General features: G+C 48.2%; 1 protein-coding gene across 2 annotated transcripts in view; it reads left to right on the forward strand.

The window, feature by feature from the left end:
* Positions 1–22574, forward strand: part of BBS10 (Bardet-Biedl syndrome 10) — an 87591-nt gene extending 65017 nt beyond the window's left edge. Inside the window, exon 6 of one of the 2 annotated variants that reach the window (XM_058176777.1) lies at positions 22360–22574. The gene's annotated coding sequence lies outside the window, so the exon portion shown is untranslated. Of the gene's footprint in view, positions 1–18326; positions 18679–22359 lie in introns of those variants that run through there. The other variant, XM_058176776.1, reaches the window with a different exon arrangement.
* The last annotated feature ends 468 nt before the right edge of the window (positions 22575–23042 follow it).

Here is a 23042-nt window from a genome sequence, read left to right on the forward strand (position 1 = left end):
TGTAACAGATGATTCTGTGAGTTAAACTCATAGTTAAAGATGTGTGGACTTCAACTCCCAAACTTCTCCAGCCAGCTTGGTGGTTGGGCAATTCTGGGAGTTGAAGTCCACACATCTTAAAGTTACCAAGGTTGAGAAATCCTGGTTTAGAGAATCGACTAAATGAAAACTACTACCAACTATACACTGTATGGCCCTTTGAATGCAGTCACCTGATATGTCCACAGAAGTAGGAAGTCGGTTTTTTGACTAGAGATTTATAATGTCACCCAGCTGTCTGTAGTGATATAAAGCCTGCCCGCCTTAAGGATTAATCACCAAGGAAATGGTTAGTTGATAAATGACTAGTCTGGCAGACCTCACAATCTGGTTGCATAATCTGTTCTAGATGATGGTGTTGGAAAAGGTTGTGATGGACAGTTCATTATTCCTCTATCAATTATTTAGGCTCTTGTGTGTTGACAAACACCTAACAAAGGCTGCAGATCTTTTGTGTAAAATTTTTGACAAGTAATCTGGAATGTCACTGTGCATTGTCTTCCTAATGGCTGGCCCATCCCCTCTTTTCTTTTCAGTATTAGATTTGCATGACAAATACACCTTTTCTTCTTTTCCTTCCAAAGGAATGAAAATCTGGCAGCGTTTACCATTTAATTCCATGATTCACCCTTCCCAGCCAAGAAAAGAGAGAGAGAGAGAGAGAGACTGATAGTTTGGGCTTAGTGAGCAGTGTTATGATGACCCTTCCACTGTTTTGCAAATAAACTTTAAAGCTATCTAATCGGAGCCAAATGAAACTCCTATTTGGAGGCTCAGCCTTCTGAATCAAATCAGTTTATGCTGCATAGGACAAAGTTGAGCATTCTAATTTTAGAGCAGCCCATAGGAGGATACATTTCAAAGGTGGGAATCTGAAACATGCTTCTTTTTAAAGTTTGCTTTTAAACTCTGGAAAAAAATCATCGTTCTACCCAGCAGGGTGAATTTAGATACATTCTTTTGGCACAATTGGTCTCCAACTCATGTGGGTGTGAAGAGCTAATGGTCTTCTTATTCTCCTTGCTATTTCTTTTGCCTGCCCAGCAGGCTGGAGATGTCAGGATATGCTGACTTAATGATGATTGAACACTATGGCTGACATTATAATTCTTACTGTTCAGATGTTGTGGGAGCAGTGGGGAACAGGCTGATTGCCTCCCTTGTTGATGTGCATGGTGATGTTGCACGCACACCCCATGAAGATACAAGTCGTACAACATACCTTGCGACGTGGTCACATTGGCTTTTCTTACAATATTCTGAAAAAACACAAAGATCCTATGAATCCCTCGATTAGATTCCTTCTATCATTGTCCTTCATTTAAAAATTGCACCTGGAGTTTGAATTGAGGGAAGGTTTTTGTTAATGCCACACCATTTCCTTAATTTAACTCATGCGTACGTAACTGTGGCTGCTGGGTTTGTGTATCCCATAGACCAGAAGCAGTTAAAAGTCCCAGTAACTCTGTTCACACAACCTAAGGCTCAAATTTCCCTCCCTTAGTTTTGCCTGCAGTGTCATAAACAAACAGAGTCCATTTGGTTCCTTAATGGTTCAGTGCATTGCAGGAATTCAGAAACCAAGTTAAGTATCTAATGTAAATGCAGTTACTCTTGGGCATGGGGAGGGAAAGAAATCTCTATAAAATCTCCCTTTTCAGCTTTCTCTTTTCCAGTGCCTTTCAGAAGCATTAGACCAACTCTCAACCAAGTCTAATATCTGGGGATTACTGGAGCTGATGCCCTACTTACATGGAAGGCATCCGCTCATAGTTGATATTTGATTTGTTTTCCTTTCATAGCTGAAGATAACTGGTGCAGAATCAAGCCACATTTTTCAACCGCCTCATAGCCTCGGACCTATATTTGTGTTGAAGTGTGCAAATGCCTTTTTTTAAAGCCCGCAAATTAAGCGTGAATTACATTTAATTTGCTTTTTATCCCGGGGTTTAAAGAAGACACGTGCAAAAAGCATTAGAAAAGTGGAGATATATATATATCCAAACTGCAAAAGGTTTTAACATATTAAGGATAGGTGAAAAGTTGATTTATCCAACTTTTGTGGTGCTTCCATTGCCAGTGCTTATGGAGCTCTTCCGGCATCCCTTAGCTGTCATTTGTGTTAACCCATGAACATTTTTCTGTAATATTCGTAATGTCTAGGGATTAAATTATTTTTCTATCTGAAAAGAAGGACTAGGATCTTTAATTTAATTAATTTTATTAATTTATTAATTAATTAATTTAATTTAATTTAATTTAATTAATTTAATTAATTAATTTAATTAATTTAATTAATTTAATTAATTTAATTAATTTAATTTAATTAATTTAATTAATCAGCTTTAATTGCAATAATACTAGAGCAACTAATAGATTTAAACTTAATGTCAACCGCTTTAATCTAGATTGCAGAAAATATGACTTCTGTAACAGAATCATCAGTGCTTGGAATACTTTACCTGACTCTGTGGTCTCTTCCCATAATCCTAAAAGCTTTAACCAAAAACTTTCTACTATTGACCTCACCCCATTCCTAAGAGGACCATAAGGGGCGTGCATAAGCGCACAAACGTGCCTACCGTTCCTGTCCTATTGTTTTTCTTTTCTTCTTCCTATATATATATATATATATATATATGCTTATACCTCCTATATTTACTCATATGTGTGTTTATATACTATATAATCTTTTTGTATGATACCTACATATATTGTTGTGACAAAATAAATAAATAAAAATAAATAAAAAATAATAGGATGACATGATAGCAGAATTCCAATAGTTGAGGGGCTGCCATAAAGAAGAGGGAGTCAACCTATTTTCCAAAGCACCAGAAGACAAGACAAAAAAACAATGGATGGAAACTAATGAAGGAGAGAACCAACCTAGAACGTAGGAGAAATTTCTTAACAGTGACAACAATCAACCAATGGAATGGCTTGCTGTCAGAAATTGTGGGTGCTCCATCACTGGAGACTTTTAAGAAGAGTCTGGACAGACACTTGTCTGGAATGGTATAGGGCAGTGATGGCTAACCTTTTCCAGACCAAGTGCCCAAAGCGTGCACGCACATGTGTGAATACCCACGCATGCACCCAAACCCGCAAAATGCAATGTGTGTGTGGCCCTCCCGCATGTGCCCCGCCTCCTGCACATGTGCGTGCTCCCACACACATACCTGCATGCACGGCAGAGACCCAAAGACCAGCTGGCCAGCGGGAAGCATGCATGCATGCGCAGCAGAGCTGGACTGGGGTGTCGGCTCACGTGCCATTAGAGAGGCCACTGTGTGCCACCTCTGGTACGCGTGCCATAGGTTCACCATCATGGGTATAGGATCTCTCCTGCTTGAGCAGGGGGTTGGATGAGAAGACCTCCAAGGCAGGGGTGAAATTCAGCAGATTCTGACAGGTTCTGGAGAACCGGTAGTGGAAATTTTGAGTAGTTTGGAGAATCGGCAAATACCACCTCTGGTTGGCCCCAGAGTGGGGTGGGAGTAGTGATTTTGCAATATATAATAATATAATATAATATAACAACAGAGTTGGAAGGGACCTTGGAGGCCTTCTAGTCCAACCCCCTGCCCAGGCAGGAAACCCTACACCATCTCAGTCAGATGGTTATCCAACATCTTCTTAAAAATTTCCAGTGTTGGAGCATCCACAACTTCTGCAGGCAAGTCGTTCCACTTATTAATTGTTCTAACTGTAAGGAAATTTCTCCTTAGTTCTAAGTTGCTTCTTTCCTTGATCAGTTTCCACCCATTGTTCTACCCTCAGGTGCTTTGGAGAACAGCCCGACTCCCTCTTCTTTGTGGCAACCCCTGAGATATTGGAACACTACTATCATGTCTCCCCTAGTCCTTCTTTTTATTAAACTAGACATACCCAGTTCCTGCAACCGTTCTTCATATGTTTTAGCCTCCAGTCCCCTAATCATCTTTGTTGCTCTTCTCTGCACTCTTTCCAGAGTCTCAACATCTTTTTTACATCGCGGCGACCAAAACTGAATGCAGTATTCCAAGTGTGGCCTTACCAAGGCATTATAAAGTGGTACTAACACTTCACGTGATCTTGATTCTATCCCTCTGTTTATGCAATCCAGAACTGTGTTGGCTTTTTTAGCAGCTGCTGGACACTGCTGGCTCATATCTAAATGGTTATTCACTAGGACTCCACTAGAATATCCTTCCCAAGGATATTACCTTACTACCGATCCGCAACGGGAGTGTGTGCACTTCTGCGCATGGCGCAGATCATCCATTATGAAATCCAGGCAGGTGGGCGGAGCCTCCTGTCACTTTTACTACCGGTTCGCAAGAACCGGACAGATCCGGGAGCAACCCACCACTGATCCTTCCCCCAGGAGTGGGGAGGGAATGGGGATTTTGCAGTATCCTTCCCCTGCCACGTCCACCAAGCCACACCACGCCCACCAAGCCACGCCCACAGAACCAGTAGTCAAAAAAATTGAATTCCACCACTGCTCCAAGGTGCCTTCCATCTCTGTCTTCTGTTCTGTTCTGAACAGGGACACAGGCAGTAAAGGGATGCCTTTGGAGTTGAAGACACTCCGAGTAATTGAAAACAAATTTTGCAAGAGGGCAAGACCCACCAAGGTTTCCAGCTAAACTCTGAAATGTTCGGAATGCTGTTAAGAAGAACAAGTACACAGCGTGCAAGGCCGTTTAGAGAATGCGTCTTAAGGATTTTATTTTTTTAAAAAAATGCTAATATTTTTTATTTATTTTTTGCTTCCCTAGCAGAGAAGGATTTATTTGGGAGAGGCTGAAGAAAACAAGCATCTCTGTTTTTCCAAAGCAGGCTTTCTTAACTTCAGCAACTTTATGATAATTGTGTGGACTTCAAATCCCAGAATTCCCTAGCCACCATGTAAATAAACAAAGCACTGACCTGCTGCTGTTTTTCTGAAAATACCATAAGGCCAAAACTGGAGAGAGAGAAAAAACCTAGCAAAATAGAGTTCTATTGCATGGAGATTTTTGCCATTTCTTCAATCAATGTGCCTCTATAGCTCTTATGGTGCAGTAGTGTAAATTTCTACCCTGCAATGGTCCCGTTTTACTTCTAGGTTTTGTTTTTTTTTACTCAAGGAAAATCAAGATTTTGAGGAGATGCTCTTGGGTTTTTTGGGCTGGGGGTGGGGGTGGGGGCTCCAGAACAGTGGTCTCCAACCTTGGTCCCTTTAAGACTTGTGGACTTCAACTCCCAGCAAAGCTGGCTGAGGGACTCTGGGAGTTGAAGTCTACAAGTCTTAAAGGGACCAAGGTTGGAGACCTCTGCTCCAGAGCTCCAGAAATAATGAGATGGGCAATAAAAGAGAAAGATAGCATTGTACAAGACCCTCCCTTCTTGTTTTGTTGCAAAGCCTGCTAATTTTTCTTGCTTTGGAATCTCAGATTGTAAACCTAAAATCTAGGTAAAGACAGTGTAGATTAAGAGGCGATAACTGTATCCATGTGACGTCTTACAACCAAGATAAGTTAATAAATAGTATAACTGAATATGGCCTTCGGCCGCCTCCCGGTGCTTGCCCGGTGGTTTGCTGCGACAATGATCATGGGACAATCAGCAAAGGTAACAGAAGGTCAATCTCCCAAAAAACAATGTTTATGGAACTGAAACTGCTCTTATCATCATTACCATCATCGCCTTCCTCGGGCTGCCTGGTGAGGCTCCTCGCGCCTCCACCCCTTGGGCAGGGAATAACGAAGGGAGGGGCGGAGGAGGCGGCGAGCGAAAGAGGCTGCTGGCTGTGCCCGACCCCAGGAGTTCTATCCTCGCCTTCCTCGGGCTGCCTGGTGAGGCTCCTCGCCTCCACCCCTTGGGCAGGGAATAACGAAGGGAGGGGCGGAGGAGGAGGAGGAGGAGGAGGAGGAGGAGGAGGAGGAGGCGGCGGCGGCGAGAAAGAGGCTGCTGGCTGTGCCCGACCCCAGGAGTTCTATCCTCGCCTTCCTCGGGCCGCCTGGCGAGGCTCCTCGCGCCTCCACCCCTTGGGCAGGGAATAACGAAGGGAGGGGCGGAGGAGGCGGCGGCGGAAAGAGGCTGCTGGCTGTGCCCGACCCCAGCAATTCTACCTCGCCTTCCTCGGGCCGCCTGGCGAGGCTCCTCGCCTCCACCCCTTGGGCAGGGAATAACGAAGGGAGGGGCGGAGGAGGCGGCGGCGAGAAAGAGGCTGCTGGCTGTGCCCGACCCCAGCAGTTCTACCTCGCCTTCCTCGGGCCGCCTGGCGAGGCTCCTCGCCTCCACCCCTTGGGCAGGGAATAACGAAGGGAGGGGCGGAGGAGGCGGCGAGCGAAAGAGGCTGCTGGCCGTGCCCGACCCCAGCAGTTCTACCCTCGCCTTCCTCGGGCTGCCTGGTGAGGCTCCTCGCACCTCCACCCCTTGGGCAGGGAATAACGAAGGGAGGGGCGGAGGAGGAGGAGGAGGCGGCGAGCGAAAGAGGCTGCTGGCGTGCCTGACCCCAGGAGTTCTATCCTCGCCTTCCTCGGGCCGCCTGGCGAGGCTCCTCGCACCTCCACCCCTTGGGCAGGGAATAACGAAGGGAGGGGCGGAGGAGGCGGCGGCGAGAAAGAGGCTGCTGGCCGTGCCTGACCCCAGGAGTTCTATCCTCGCCTTCCTCGGGCCGCCTGGCGAGGCTCCTCGCCTCCACCCCTTGGGCAGGGAATAACGAAGGGAGGGGCGGAGGAGGCGGCGAGCGAAAGAGGCTGCTGGCCGTGCCTGACCCCAGGAGTTCTATCCTCGCCTTCCTCGGGCTGCCTGGTGAGGCTCCTCGCACCTCCACCCCTTGGGCAGGGAATAACGAAGGGAGGGGCGGAGGAGGCGGCGAGCGAAAGAGGCTGCTGGCTGTGCCCGACCCCAGCAGTTCTACCTCGCCTTCCTCGGGCCGCCTGGCGAGGCTCCTCGCCTCCACCCCTTGGGCAGGGAATAACGAAGGGAGGGGCGGAGGAGGCGGCGGCGGCGAGAAAGAGGCTGCTGGCCGTGCCTGACCCCAGGAGTTCTATCCTCGCCTTCCTCGGGCTGCCTGGCGAGGCTCCTCGCCTCCACCCCTTGGGCAGGGAATAACGAAGGGAGGGGCGGAGGAGGCGGCGGCGAGAAAGAGGCTGCTGGCTGTGCCCGACCCCAGGAGTTCTATCCTCGCCTTCCTCGGGCTGCCTGGTGAGGCTCCTCGCACCTCCACCCCTTGGGCAGGGAATAACGAAGGGAGGGGCGGAGGAGGCGGCGGCGAGAAAGAGGCTGCTGGCCGTGCCTGACCCCAGGAGTTCTATCCTCGCCTTCCTCGGGCTGCCTGGTGAGGCTCCTCGCACCTCCACCCCTTGGGCAGGGAATAACGAAGGGAGGGGCGGAGGAGGCGGCGGCGAGAAAGAGGCTGCTGGCCGTGCCTGACCCCAGGAGTTCTATCCTCGCCTTCCTCGGGCTGCCTGGTGAGGCTCCTCGCACCTCCACCCCTTGGGCAGGGAATAACGAAGGGAGGGGCGGAGGAGGCGGCGGCGGAAAGAGGCTGCTGGCCGTGCCTGACCCCAGGAGTTCTATCCTCGCCTTCCTCGGGCTGCCTGGCGAGGCTCCTCGCCTCCACCCCTTGGGCAGGGAATAACGAAGGGAGGGGCGGAGGAGGCGGCGGCGGAAAGAGGCTGCTGGCTGTGCCCGACCCCAGGAGTTCTATCCTCGCCTTCCTCGGGCTGCCTGGTGAGGCTCCTCGCCTCCACCCCTTGGGCAGGGAATAACGAAGGGAGGGGCGGAGGAGGCGGCGGCGGAAAGAGGCTGCTGGCTGTGCCCGACCCCAGGAGTTCTATCCTCGCCTTCCTCGGGCTGCCTGGTGAGGCTCCTCGCACCTCCACCCCTTGGGCAGGGAATAACGAAGGAGGCGGAGGAGGCGGCGAGCGAAAGAGGCTGCTGGCTGTGCCCGACCCCAGCAGTTCTACCTCGCCTTCCTCGGGCTGCCTGGTGAGGCTCCTCGCCTCCACCCCTTGGGCAGGGAATAACGAAGGGAGGGGCGGAGGAGGCGGCGAGCGAAAGAGGCTGCTGGCCGTGCCTGACCCCAGGAGTTCTATCCTCGCCTTCCTCGGGCTGCCTGGTGAGGCTCCTCGCACCTCCACCCCTTGGGCAGGGAATAACGAAGGGAGGGGCGGAGGAGGCGGCGGCGAGAAAGAGGCTGCTGGCTGTGCCCGACCCCAGCAGTTCTACCTCGCCTTCCCCGGGCTGCCTGGCGAGGCCCCCCGCGCCTCCACCCCTTGGGCAGGGAATAACGAAGGGAGGGAGCGGAGGAGGCGGCGGCGAGCGAGAAAGAGGCTGCTGGCCGTGCCTGACCCCAGGAGTTCTATCCTCGCCTTCCTCGGGCTGCCTGGCGAGGCTCCTCGCACCTCCACCCCTTGGGCAGGGAATAACGAAGGAGGCGGAGGAGGAGGAGGAGGAGGAGGAGGAGGAGGAGGAGGAGGAGGAGGAGGCGGCGAGCGAAAGAGGCTGCTGGCTGTGCCCGACCCCAGGAGTTCTATCCTCGCCTTCCTCGGGCTGCCTGGTGAGGCTCCTCGCACCTCCACCCCTTGGGCAGGGAATAACGAAGGGAGGGGCGGAGGAGGCGGCGGCGGCGAGAAAGAGGCTGCTGGCTGTGCCCGACCCCAGCAGTTCTACCTCGCCTTCCTCGGGCTGCCTGGTGAGGCTCCTCGCCTCCACCCCTTGGGCAGGGAATAACGAAGGAGGCGGAGGAGGCGGCGAGCGAAAGAGGCTGCTGGCCGTGCCTGACCCCAGGAGTTCTATCCTCGCCTTCCTCGGGCTGCCTGGTGAGGCTCCTCGCACCTCCACCCCTTGGGCAGGGAATAACGAAGGGAGGGGCGGAGGAGGCGGCGGCGGAAAGAGGCTGCTGGCTGTGCCCGACCCCAGCAGTTCTACCTCGCCTTCCTCGGGCTGCCTGGTGAGGCTCCTCGCCTCCACCCCTTGGGCAGGGAATAACGAAGGAGTTTCAAGTTCATACCAAATACAAAACAAAGCCAAGATCAGGGGTGTCCAAACTTGGTCTCTTTAAGACTTGTGGACTTCAAATCCCAGAATTCCCCAGCCACCATGTAAATAAACAAAGCACTGACCTGCTGCTGCTTTTCTGAAAATACCATAAGGCCAAAACTGAGAGAGAGAAAACCTAGCAAAATAGAGTTCTATTGCATGGAGATTTTGCCATTTCTTCAATCAATGTGCCTCTATGGCTCTTATGGTGCAGTAGTGTAAATTTCTACCCTGCAATGGTCCCGTTTACTTCTAGGTTTGTTTTTTTTACTCAAGGAAAATCAAGATTTTGAGGAGATGCTCTTGGGTTTTTGGGCTGGGGTGGGGGTGGGGCTCCAGAACAGTGGTCTCAACCTTGGTCCCTTTAAGACTTGTGGACTTCAAATCCCAGAATTCCCCAGCCACCATGTAAATAAACAAAGCACTGACCTGCTGCTGTTTTTCTGAAAATACCATAAGGCCAAAACTGAGAGAGAGAAAACCTAGCAAAATAGAGTTCTATTGCATGGAGATTTTGCCATTTCTTCAATCAATGTGCCTCTATGGCTCTTATGGTGCAGTAGTGTAAATTTCTACCCTGCAATGGTCCCGTTTACTTCTAGGTTTGTTTTTTTTACTCAAGGAAAATCAAGATTTTGAGGAGATGCTCTTGGGTTTTTGGGCTGGGGTGGGGGTGGGGCTCCAGAACAGTGGTCTCAACCTTGGTCCCTTTAAGACTTGTGGACTTCAAATCCCAGAATTCCCCAGCCACCATGTAAATAAACAAAGCACTGACCTGCTGCTGTTTTTCTGAAAATACCATAAGGCCAAAACTGAGAGAGAGAAAACCTAGCAAAATAGAGTTCTATTGCATGGAGATTTTGCCATTTCTTCAATCAATGTGCCTCTATGGCTCTTATGGTGCAGTAGTGTAAATTTCTACCCTGCAATGGTCCCGTTTACTTCTAGGTTTGTTTTTTTTACTCAAGGAAAATCAAGATTTTGAGGAGATGCTCTTGGGTTTTTGGGCTGGGGTGGGGGTGGGGCTCCAGAACAGTGGTCTCAACCTTGGTCCCTTTAAGACTTGTGGACTTCAACTCCCAGCAAAGCTGGCTGAGGACTCTGTCTGCCAGAAAGAGGCTGCTGGCTGTGCCCGACCCCAGCAATTCTACCTCGCCTTCCTCGGGCCGCCTGGCGAGGCTCTCGCGCCTCCACCCCTTGGGCAGGAATAACGAAGGAGGCGGAGGAGGCGGCGAGAAAGAGGCTGCTGGCGTGCCCGACCCCAGCAGTTCTACCTCGCCTTCCTCGGGCTGCCTGGCGAGGCTCTCGCGCCTCCACCCCTTGGGCAGGGAATAACGAAGGGAGGGAGCGGAGGAGGCGGCGGCGGCGAGAAAGAGGCTGCTGGCGTGCCCGACCCCAGGAGTTCTATCCTCGCCTTCCTCGGGCCGCCTGGCGAGGCTCTCGCGCCTCCACCCCTTGGGCAGGGAATAACGAAGGAGGAGGAGGAGGCGGCGAGCGAGAAAGAGGCTGCTGGCCGTGCCCGACCCCAGCAATTCTACCTCGCCTTCCTCGGGCTGCCTGGCGAGGCTCTCGCGCCTCCACCCCTTGGGCAGGGAATAACGAAGGAGGCGGAGGAGGCGGAGGAGGCGGCGGCGGCGAAAGAGGCTGCTGGCCGTGCCCGACCCCAGGAGTTCTATCCTCGCCTTCCTCGGGCCGCCTGGCGAGGCTCCTCGCCTCCACCCCTTGGGCAGGGAATAACGGGGAGGGGCGGAGGAGGCGGCGGCGAGCGGAAAGAGGCTGCTGGCGTGCCCGACCCCAGCAATTCTACCTCGCCTTCCTCGGGCCGCCTGGTGAGGCTCCTCGCCTCCACCCCTTGGGCAGGGAATAACGAAGGAGGGGCGGAGGAGGAGGCGGCGGCGAGAAAGAGGCTGCTGGCTGTGCCCGACCCCAGCAATTCTACCTCGCCTTCCTCGGGCCGCCTGGCGAGGCTCTCGCCTCCACCCCTTGGGCAGGAATAACGAAGGAGGCGGAGGAGGCGGCGAGAAAGAGGCTGCTGGCGTGCCCGACCCCAGCAGTTCTACCTCGCCTTCCTCGGGCTGCCTGGCGAGGCTCCTCGCGCCTCCACCCCTTGGGCAGGGAATAACGAAGGGAGGGAGCGGAGGAGGCGGCGGCGAGCGAGAAAGAGGCTGCTGGCCGTGCCTGACCCCAGGAGTTCTATCCTCGCCTTCCTCGGGCCGCCTGGCGAGGCTCCTCGCGCCTCCACCCCTTGGGCAGGGAATAACGAAGGAGGCGGAGGCGGCGGCGAGCGAGAAAGAGGCTGCTGGCTGTGCCCGACCCCAGCAATTCTACCCTCGCCTTCCTCGGGCCGCCTGGCGAGGCTCCTCGCACCTCCACCCCTTGGGCAGGGAATAACGAAGGGAGGGGGCGGAGGAGGCGGCGGCGAGCGAGAAAGAGGCTGCTGGCTGTGCCCGACCCCAGCAATTCTACCCTCGCCTTCCTCGGGCCGCCTGGCGAGGCTCCTCGCACCTCCACCCCTTGGGCAGGGAATAACGAAGGGAGGGGGCGGAGGAGGTGGCGGCGAGCGAGAAAGAGGCTGCTGGCCGTGCCCGACCCCAGCAGTTCTACCCTCGCCTTCCTCGGGCTGCCTGGCGAGGCTCCTCGCGCCTCCACCCCTTGGGCAGGGAATAACGAAGGGAGGGAGCGGAGGAGGCGGCGGCGAGCGAGAAAGAGGCTGCTGGCCGTGCCTGACCCCAGGAGTTCTATCCTCGCCTTCCTCGGGCCGCCTGGCGAGGCTCCTCGCGCCTCCACCCCTTGGGCAGGGAATAACGAAGGGAGGGGGCGGAGGAGGCGGCGGCGAGCGAGAAAGAGGCTGCTGGCTGTGCCCGACCCCAGCAATTCTACCCTCGCCTTCCTCGGGCCGCCTGGCGAGGCTCCTCGCACCTCCACCCCTTGGGCAGGGAATAACGAAGGGAGGGGGCGGAGGAGGTGGCGGCGAGCGAGAAAGAGGCTGCTGGCCGTGCCCGACCCCAGCAGTTCTACCCTCGCCTTCCTCGGGCCGCCTAGCGAGGCTCCTCGCGCCTCCACCCCTTGGGCAGGAATAACGAAGGAGGCGGAGGAGGCGGCGAGCGAGAAAGAGGCTGCTGGCTGTGCCCGACCCCAGCAGTTCTACCTCGCCTTCCTCGGGCCGCCTGGTGAGGCCCCTCGCGCCTCCACCCCTTGGGCAGGGAATAACGAAGGGAGTTTCATGTTCATACCAAATACAAAACAATAGCCAAGATCAGGGGTGTCCAAACTTGGTCTCTTTAAGACTTGTGGACTTCAATTCCCAGAGTTCCTCAGCCAGCTTTGCTGGCTGAGGGACTCTGGGAGTTGAAGTCCACAAGTCTTAAAGACCAAGTTTGACACCCTGGCCAAGATGAATGAATATGAAACATTTTCCCCCCTTAAATGAAGATGATATCCACATATTGTTGCTTTTTAGTAGACTGACTGTATCCATCTGTATTGTAATGTCCCAGGTTTTCAGGCCTCTGATATAGTCCTAAATATTTACCACGAGTCACCAGAAATGGCAGCACCAAGAAACGCAAGATAGCAAGTGAGTGTAGAAGATTTCAAACACGGTGGGAAAATGAATATTTCTTTAAAGAAATCAACGGAAAGTGTGTCTGTTTGATTTGCAATGAAGATGTTGCCGTGATGAAAGAGTATAATGTCCATCGGCACTATGAGACCAAGCATCAGATCTACGCATCGTACACAGGTGCCAAACGAGCACAGAAATTCAAGCAAATGGCAGCTAGCCTGCAAGCTCAACAACAGTTTTTATTTCGTGCTAACAAAATACAGGAAAACGCCACAGCAGGAAGCTATGAAGTCGCAAAACTTATTGCCCAGCATGGCAAACCGTTCTCAGACGGTGATTTCATAAAGCAGTGCCTCATCAAAGTCACAGAAGTAATGTGCCCGGAAAAAGTGCAGGATTTCAACAACGTGACCTTATCCAGAAATACAGTGGTGCGGAGAATCGAGGACTTGTCAGCTAACCTGAAACTTCAGCTGAGAGAGAAAGCTTGTGCTTTTGATTTTTACTCGATAGCATGCGATGAGAGCACAGACGCCACAGACACCGCACAGCTTTTAATTTTTTTGCGAGTCGATGATAATTTTGCTGTACGGAGGAGCTGCTTGATATGATGAGCCTAAAAGGCACAACGACGGGTGGAAATATTTTGACGCTGTGTCAGAGGCAGTTGAAAAGATGGGGCTTAAATGGGACAAGCTCTGTGGAGTAACAACGGATGGAGCTCCGGCCATGACGGGTGAGCGAAAAGGAATGGCATCCATGGTGTGCGTCAAGGTAAAGAGAGCGGAGGTGAGGCTGTTAGGATGCACTGTATAATCCACCAAGAAGCACTGTGTGCCAAGACTGTGCAGCTGGGCGATGTGATGAACACTGTTGTAAAACTGTCAACATAATTCGAGCTAGAGGACTGTACCACAGGAATTTCAAGCTTTCTTATCTGACGTGGATGCTGAATACGGGGATGTACTTTACCACTCTGATGTGCGCTGGCTCAGCCGTGGCTCTGTGCTGCAGCGGTTTTATTCGCTGAGATCAGAAATCGACAATTTTTTGAAAGAGAAGGACCGACCTCTTCATGAACTGAGTGACCCTCTGTGGCTGGCAGACCTGGCATTTTAGTTGATCTTACTCATCATCTGAACACACTGAACAAGAACCTACAAGGCAAAGAACAGCTGGTGTCACACCTGTATGCGCACATGAAAGCCTTCTGTGTAAAGCTCCGCCTGTTTGAGACACAACTACGAAGCTTTAATGCTGCACACTTCCCTCGCTGTCTGAAATCAAGTCTGCTTTTCCAAAGGCAGACCTTTCTGCTAAAAGGAGAAATATGTTTCTGTAATTACATCTCTCGTGACAGAATTCAACCAGCGTTTTCAAGATTTTTCTGTCATTGAAAAACAAATCAAGCTGTTCTCGACCCCTTCCTGGTGGATGCAGAAGAAGTGGAGGAGAGTCTGCAGTTAGAACTGATTGAAATGCAATGTGATGATTCTCTGAAGAGTCAACATCAGCTTCTCTCCTCCTGACTTCTATCAGAGTTTGGATCATGCCAAGTTTCCTCTGATGAGACGCCACGCAAAAGAATGATGAGCCTGTTCGGCTCAACATACATATGTGAACAAACATTTTCTCTGTTAAATCAGAACAAAAGCAGACTGAGATCCATAAATAATATCAGAAATAGGTTTTAGAATTCCGAGTGCGAGCAGGAAAAACCACATTATCCACGTATCAAAAGGCCAAGTGAAAATTTGGAGACTACAATAAGTGGTGTATAAAGAGAAAGGCAAAATACAAATGTAATAAATAAATACCGGTAATTTCCTAAGCGTTTTCTCCACTGTTTTTACTTCCAGTCCCTCATTTGACATACTGGTCCTTTGCTTTTGACATACCAGTAAATGTTTTCTGTTTTTTGTTTTTTAGCAGACTTTCTGTCTGCCAGTTAGAGATGGGCTAGAATTAAACTATTTTCTATTAAGAAAACTGTACCTGAGGGAACACCTTTGTGAAACAAAGAGATTTCTTGTGTCGTATTTTTTTAAAAATTATTATTATTACTCATCCGCTTTGTTTATCTGCTCTTTGGGTCGAAGAACAAAACTGTCTGAAGAGTTCTTAATCACGACATTGCTACTTCAGCTTTATTACTCATTCTGCGGATATGCATGTTAAAACTAGATGGATTAGGGGTAGGTTTACTGTTCTAACGTGTAGTTAAGGACTACTCAGTGATTAAAGGTCAACAGTAAGTTGATTAAAAAGACAAACATCCTGTTCCAAATTAACGTCCTCCAGATGCATTAGCCTATATTTCCTATCATTCTTAAAGCAGCTGTATTGAAACAAAGGGAGCTGAAATACAAGATAGCCTAAAAGGTAAAGGTAAAGGTTCCCCTCGCACATATGTGCTAGTCGTTCCTGACTCTAGGGGGCGGTGCTCATCTCTGTTTCAAAGCCGAAGAGCCAACGCTGTCCGAAGACTTCTGTGGTTATATGGCTGACATGATTAAACTCCAAAGGCACACGGAATGCTGTTACCTTCCCACCAAAGGTGGTCCCTATTTTTCTACTTGCATTTTTTACATGCTTTCGAACTGCTAGGTTGGCAGAAGCTGGGACAAGTAACGGGAGCTCACCCCACTAGGGATTCGAACCGCTGAACTGCCAACCTTTCGATCGACAAGCTCAGCATCTTAGCCGCTGAGCCGCCGTGTCTCTTTTACAAGATAGCATAGACTAGTTGAAAGAAACTGAATGTGATCCTTGAGAATACCATGGACAGCCCAGAAAACAAACTAATGGATCATTGAAGAAATCAGCCCAGAGTTCTCACTCAAGGCTCAAATCACCAAGCTCAACTCATCCTTCTTTGGACACCTTATACGAAGATCCAGCAATTTGGAGAAGGCTCTGATGCTGGGAAAAGTGGCAGGGAAAAGAAGAAGAGGACAACCAGCAAAAAATGGATGGAGTCAGTCACGGGACAATGGATCCACCATTGGATGTTTTGAAGGACCAGGATGGAGACAGATTATCATGGAGAGAATTCTATCAGCGTAGTCAGTAGGCATCAACAATCACTTGATGGACCTAATTAGTCAATCAAATGCATTTATTTAGTTGTATGTATCTGCCTCTGAATGTGTGACCGTTGCATGGAAAGGTTTATTTATCGTTCTTCAGCAGAGCTTCCAAGTTGCTCTGCAAAAACAAGCGACAGAGGAGAAACATGATAAATAAAGAAGTACAGGTAGTTCTCACTTAATGTCCACTCGTTCAGTAAATGTTTGAGGTTACCATGGTGCTGAACAAGGGGCACTTACCATGGGTTATCGTGGTTGGAGTTATCGCAGCATGGTCAGATGATTGCAATGTGGGCTACTTGGCTTCTGGTGCTCAATTGCAATGTTGTAGTGTCTCCCGTCACATGATTATCCTTGTGACCTTCCCCGTCAGCTTCCAATAAGAAAATCCAGTGGTGAAATCCAATTATTTTTACTGCCTGTGGGTGTGGCTTGGTGGGCGTGGCAGGGGAAGGATACTACAAACTCTCCATTCCCACCCCACTCCAGGGGAAGAATACTGCAAAATCCCCATTCCCTCCCCACTCCAGGGGAAGGATACTGCAACTCTCCATTCCCACCTCACTCCAGGGGAAGGATACTGCAAAATCTCCAATCCCACCCCACTCTGGGCCCAGCCAGAGGTGGTATTTACCGGTTCTCTGAACTGCTCAAAATTTCCTGCTACCGGTTCTCCAGAACCTGTCAGAACCTGCTGGATTTCACCCCTGGCAAAATCAGTGGGGAAGCTAGCAAGAGGTTGCAAATGGTGATCAGGTGACTTACACAATGCGGCAATTATTTATTTATTTGATACATGGCGGTGTTACATTAGCCAGGAGACCACAGTGCTAATACAGAGTAGTACTTTGGCTACCCTGCTTGGTTCAAGCTCTCATGCTTTCCAAAGTGCGCCACAGGAGGCAGACTAACTCCATACCAGAAAGAAAGATGAATAGCATCCTGCAGTGTCATCCGGGATCCTCTCCCTCTCCATCAAACAAACGGGCATCACAACTGGGAAGATTCGGCAGGATTCTGACTGCCCACACGAAGCGCCATCTCGCTTTCCCACTGAAGTGGTGCCTATTTATCTACTCTCATGCAGTATGCTTTTGAACTGCTAGGTGGGCAGAAGCTGAGGCAAGTGACGGGAGCTCATCGCGCCATGCAATGCTAGGACTTGAACCGCTGGAGCGCCAGCATCATTGAGCCACTGCAGTGCACCTGTTGCAAGATTCGCTTAACTCAGTGCTTCTCAAATAGTGGGGCGGGCCCCCCAGGGGGGGCGCAAGGCTCCGTAAAGGGGGGCGCGTTTGACCTCGGCAAACACTGTCATAACAAGCTACGCCCTGTGTTTACAGTTGCGCGGGGGGGCGCGAAAAATGTTTTCTTCTTCCTAGGGGGGCATGACAGAAAATAATTGAGAAGCACTGGCTTAACTACAGCAACTAGGTGTCATAGCTGCCATTGTAAATTGGTACAGTCATGTCGCTTAATGGCAGTCTTCCCAGACCCAATTACTGTTAGTAAACAGGGACTACCTGTATTATTTTATGAACTAAAATACCCAGAAAAATAAAACAGCTTAGGCTAGCATCACAAGGCACAACTGACTTCAGTTTGGGAAAATTTACAGAAACATTTCCATAATTTTATTTTATGTTTTTAAAAAAAATCATCTTAAATTAACTGCTTTAGTGTCACATCAGGAAAATAATAGGATAATTTTGAAACTTTGCAACTGGCAATTCTATCATATATGTGGATGGAGTCCTGTGAGTAATAAATTGATGTTCCAGGTGCCTACATAAATCTTCCTGGGGGAGAACAGGATGCTCTGCCTATTATTATTATTTTTATTGCTGTTTATCACACAGTCAGCTAGCTGTTTACACTGGATTTGGCGTTTTTATCCACCTACTGAGTCCTTTCTAAGAACCTGGGATAGGTAGATGTTGATGTTTGATGGTTTTATAGATATCTATGAAGGAATACATCTTTCTTCCCTTGTCCTTACCACCTTCCATAGAGGGACGATCGGGAACATCCTGTTGTATTGCATTATTGTCTGGACAGCAAGGCGGTGCAGAGAGTGGTGAGGAGGGCAGAAAAGATTATTGGTAGTTCACTTCCTTCTGGCCGCAGGATTGTCTGGGACACTACACATCCTCTTCACGACCTGTTTTCCTTGTTACCTTCTGGGAGGTACCAGAAGCAGAACATATAGATTCAATCACAATTTTGCTCCATATAGCATCAACCTTGTGAACTCTCAAGTTTCCTCTTTCTGCTATGTGTTAAAAATGGACAGTGATTAACGTGTGTGTCTGTGTGTATGTATATAGCATGTGTATATGTGTGTTATGCATGTGTATGAGTAGGTACAGACTTTCTTTTGAGAGCAGGCAACAGAATTTCCTTTTTAAGTGTGCTCCAGTGCAAGGGTCTCCAACCTTGGCAACTTTAAGCCTGGTGGACTTCAACTCCCAGAATCCCCCAGCCAGAAAAGTTTTTGGGAGTTGAAGTTCACCAGCCTTAAAGTTACCAAGGTTGGAGACCCCTCCTCCAGTGTGCTCACAATAAAAAATGATAATCAAGGTTGTCTTATTTTATATACTGCACGAATCAAGAAGAGGGCCGTGAAAATATTTGCAGATCCCTCGCATCCTGGACATAAACTGTTTCAACTCCTACCCTCAAAACGATGCTATAGAGCACTGCACACCAGAACAACTAGACACAAGAACAGTTTTTTCCCGAAGGCCATCACTCTGCTAAACAAATAATTCCCTCAACACTGTCAGACTATTTACTGAATCTGCACTACTATTAATCGTTTCATAGTTCCCATCACCAATCTCTTTCCACTTATGACTGTATGACTATAACTTGTTGCTGGCAATCCTTATGATTTATATTGATATATTGATCATCAATTGTGTTGTAAATGTTGTACCTTGATGAAGGTATCTTTTCTTTTATGTACACTGAGAGCATATGCACCAAGACAAATTCCTTGTGTGTCCAATCACACTTGGCCAATAAAATTCTATTCTATTCTTATTTTATGTAAGCTGTTCCAAGTAAAGCTGCCTTTTGCAATTGACTGAGGGTGAATCTGTCAATCCCGATGGTGTTCAAGTGATGCCACCCCCCGCCCAGGTGCTTATTGACACCACTGCTGTTTTTTTGCCTTAGTCTTTCTATTTGCAGGTCTTCGTGGTTTTTTTTAATCTTCTCCAATTTTATTATTATTATTTTTGTTGTACTTGTTATTTCGTATTCCAGTGTTTTGAAGACTCCAATTAAGAAAAAAAATCTCATAAAACGTATGAGTTTTTTTTCAAACCACCAGTACTAATGAAGCTCAAAAATAGATCAAGTAAATGAGTATTAAAATAAGCCCATGTATTGTTCTTAATATGCAAACGTTCTTTATGTAGACCCAGCTTATTGCAATATTGAATGATTAAACAGTTGCATCCATTTTGGATGAACTTCTCCCTGGCGCGGCAATTATAAAAGAGCATCCGTGTCAGGGACCTATAATTTGAGAGATGCCATCTGTGACCAAACTATGTTCCAGTTTAATAAAGACAGCCTAGGTTTCTTGCAGGATTCTCTTCTACCTCTTTGAAGCCTCCAAAGCGGAAAGTCCAAGGGATACATTAAAGATAAAGTCAAGATAGCTGAGATGGTGCCATCAAGGGTCTGACAAATGTTATGCGTGTTTGTTCAATAACAGGTGGAGCTTTGATTGCATCATCACAGCTACTGTTCCGACTGTTTTTACTATGTGGGTGTACATTCCTGCTCCAAAGCACTTTCTTATGAACTAGCAGCATTTAAATCAGCAGAAGAAACACCTGGTAACTCCCAATTTCCACAAGACATTGGTTGGTTCTCCATCTATGCTTTGCTGTATAGATGCAGCACCATGTAAACAATATGCTAAATCTTATTTATTTATTTATTTATTTTGTCACAACAATATATGTAGGTATCATACAAAAGATTATATAGTATATAAACACATATATGAGTAAATATAAGGAGGTATAAGCATATATATAGGAAGAAGAAAAGAAAAACAATAGGACAGGAACGGTAGGCACACTTATGCACGCCCCTTATGGTCCTCTTAGGAATGGGGTGAGGTCAACAGTAGAAAGTTTTTGGATAAAACTTTTAGGATTATGGGAAGAGACCACAAAGTCAGGTCTGGGCTTTTGAAAAAACAACAATAGCAATAGCACTTAGACTTATATTCCGCTTCGCAGTGCTTTACAATCCTCTCTAAGTGGTTTACAGAGTCAGCCTATGGCCCCCCACAACAATCTGGGTCCTCATTTTACCAACCTCAGAATGATGGAAGGTTGAGACAACCTTCAGCCTGTCAGGATTGAACACCTGGCAGTGGGCAGAGTCAGCCTGCAATACTGCAATCTAACCACTGTGCCACCAGAGCTCATAAAATACTGTACAGTAAAAATTCGGTAAAGAGATCTGTATCCAGGGTATCTGAATTAATTATTGTACAGGTAATCCTTGAGTCATGACCATACTTGGGACTGGAGCTTCCATTACAAAGCGAGATGGTTGTTAGGTGAGTTATACTCAATTTTTAAGATCTTTTTTGTCACAGATGTTAAGTGAATCATCATGGTTACTAAGTGAATCACATGGTTGTTAAATGAATCTGGTTCCCCCCCCCATCGTTTTTGCCTGGGAAGGTTGCAAAGATGTGATTTCTGGACACTGCAACCATCATAAATACATGCAGGTGCTAGGCGCCCAAATTTTGATCACATGACCATGAGGACCTCTTGACAGTTATAAGTGTAAGGGCCGTCGTAACTTTGAATGGTCATTAAATGAGTGGTTCTAAGTTGAGACTAGCTGTATAAAATTCTTTAGATTTTACCATTTAATTTTTTTTTTTTACTGTGGGGGTGTTTTATTTTTATGTTTAATTATATAAACCACCAAGAGGCCTGGGACTGCAGTAGATAATCAATCTTATAAATAATTTGCCTAAAATAGCTACCTCACAAAAATGAATTTTATTTTTTTTTACATAAAATCAGAAGTGGTATTCAGCCAGTTCGGACCAGTTCAGGCGAAGCGGTAGTGGCGACTTGCAGGTGGGCCTGCCCACCTGCCCCGGCGCTATGTCGTCCTATTTAGCCATATTTTCTAAGCCCCGCGCATGTGTGCAAGCTGCGTGCGCGAGAAAAGTGTATGCATGGAAGACTGCACGCATGCCTTCCGCACATGCACATTTTGGTGTGTGGCGAACCGGTGGTAAAATTATGCATAAAATGTTAACAAAATCCCAGGTTTATGTGACAGTTCTGGGATGAACTGTTTGGGTAAATTAGTATCCTGTCAATACAGTTCAGAAAACAGAAAGACATTTACATTTTCCTTGTTTTTTTTAAAAAAGTAATTAAAAGCACAGTTCCTTCACGTCCTCAGGCATCATTTCTGCCTGAAAATATCATAATAAGGGCACGTGAAGTTTGGTGTCACATAAACAAAACTTCTTCTACAAGATGTGAGGCGGTAAAAATATTGGCTTTGATATTCTCTGTCAAACATTTCCTCTTATCTGTTCCAACTAAAATGCTCTAGTATTTCTAAAATGCAGGAACAGAACTGCATAATTGCTTCTGAAAATGGAAAGGAAGAGAGAACAAGGGAACGTAAACACACCTTTGCAAATCCCAGACTCTACTGCATCTTTGGCCAGACACACATGTGATAGTCTTCAGCTGTAGAGGTTCAGCCATGAGAAAGACGTGAGTGAAGAAGGAGAAGAATGATGCTAGCTGGCTGTCAGACAAAAGTTACGGAGCCAAAAACTGAAGGTTTTTCAGCTGATAAAACATTATCCAGACATATCACGTCTGACCTTGCTGGAACACCACAATTAAGGCCAGCTAAAAACTGTGCCTGGCGGGATCGCCTACACACATCGCTCAGTCCAGCCAGCAAAAAAAATATAGCTCAATGTTTAGATATTAAACAATGGCAAACTTCAAAAACAGTTAACTGGCCAAAAAAAAAAAATGGGATTAAAAACAGGCAGAGAAGAAAAGAGTCACGAGTAATAGACAAGAGGTAAAAGGGCAGAACCTTTAATGTCAACAATCTTGATTATTTATATATAACTAGATATCTTTATAACTAAGGCATGGGATTTTCTGGGGCCATTAGAAACACTATTATTGGTAATTAGCATAGATCAGGGGTCTCCAACCTTGGTCCCTTTAAGACTTGTGGACTTCAACTCCCAGAGTACCTCAGCCAGCTTTGCTGGCTGAGGGACTCTGGAAGTTGAAGTCCACAAGTCTTAAAGGGACCAAGGTTGGAGACCCCTGGCATAGATGGTTCCAAAGGCCATGGCCTCTCCTTATTCCAGATTTAATGCTTTCATGTGCATAATGGCAGCAGAACAGAAATGGAAAGTAGGACACAAGGTGATCCCTCCTTGATTGGCAACAGTGAAAGAAACAATTTGGCAGAACAGATATGATATAGCTAACAGATTTAAAAATCTAAGAAGAGTTCTGAAGGGATCAAACTACAGGATCATCAGAACGGATAAAAAAAATCTGAAGATCTGACTGATGGTTTTGCATATTTTGATACTTCTTGTAGACACTTCTGATAGTGTCATAGCAGGGGCGAATAACCTTGGGAGACATGAAGAAGAGCTGCATGACGGACAACCATCATGTAAAAGATACCTCAGCCCACAGGAGGAAGGAAGGTGCGGAGAAACACTTCAGAAGGGACCCTTCCTATTTTTCCAGAAGTAAAAAGAAAGGAGGAGAGAAATACTTTTGGTCTGGCAAAATTCTGTTAAGGTAACCTTACAATAAAGATAGACTAAACACTCCTGGTCTTGTGTCTCATCTGGACCACTTCGAAGGCTGCAACCAGTTTAACAACCGGTTCGGTGAGTATCTGCTTTGCGCACACACGTGCCTAACGCACTTGGATGCAGCGTTCAAAATACAGCAATTTGAAGCTCAGTTGCTTACCTTCTAAGGCAGCCCTGGTAAGTAGAACAGTGGAGGTATGGAAATCAGCTGAGCCAGAAAGAAGGAAATATAGGACAGGATAAGGCAGGGGCAATTGGGTGGGGCCAGTTGGTAGTCAGAACTACCAGTTCGTCCGAACTGGCAGCAGCCCACCACTGCTCAAAGGGCTAACAGACATGCAAGATGATGTTATAAGACAGTGATAGCAAACCTGTTTGCCATTGTGTGCCAAAAGTGGGGGAAGCGGGGGGAGTCTTGCGCATGCATGCCTACACCCATAATTCAATGTGCCCCACC

This window comes from Ahaetulla prasina, chromosome 3, assembly GCF_028640845.1.
Source record: "Ahaetulla prasina isolate Xishuangbanna chromosome 3, ASM2864084v1, whole genome shotgun sequence".
NCBI lineage: Eukaryota > Metazoa > Chordata > Lepidosauria > Squamata > Colubridae > Ahaetulla > Ahaetulla prasina.